Below are 442 nucleotides of genomic sequence, written 5' to 3'. Positions count from 1 at the left end.
TGGGAAGACTTGTGCCCTAAACACAGTAAAACCTGCAGGTTGTGGAAAATCTCCTTTCCCACTCTTAACCAAGTCCTCCAGTTGTTCCGCAGGCTTGAGCTTCATCTGTTTTCTTGATAAATATGTGTTTATCTGTTGAAGATCTTGGCATACCCAGTGCTGCAGATACTTAGAGCTGAAGATTAAGAAAAATCAGAACCCTACAATGTACTAATCACCTTCTCTCTGGACGGATTTGCCTTCTCTGCAACCTCTCTAAGTTTGTGTGCCCTGGTGCACTAATTGAAACCAATGAGCTTCTCATTTCTTGTGGGGTGTGTGTACAGTACTATCTTCTCCCCCGCTCCCCATGAGACACTATGTATTTGTGGGGAGAAAGGGGTAGAACCACTAATGTAACACTCTGAAGGTCAAAGCTATGCCACCTTGTCTGAGAGTAGGT

The sequence above is a fragment of the Urocitellus parryii genome, chromosome 11 (genome assembly GCF_045843805.1).
Source record: "Urocitellus parryii isolate mUroPar1 chromosome 11, mUroPar1.hap1, whole genome shotgun sequence".
NCBI lineage: Eukaryota > Metazoa > Chordata > Mammalia > Rodentia > Sciuridae > Urocitellus > Urocitellus parryii.
This window is presented reverse-complemented; position numbering follows the sequence as displayed.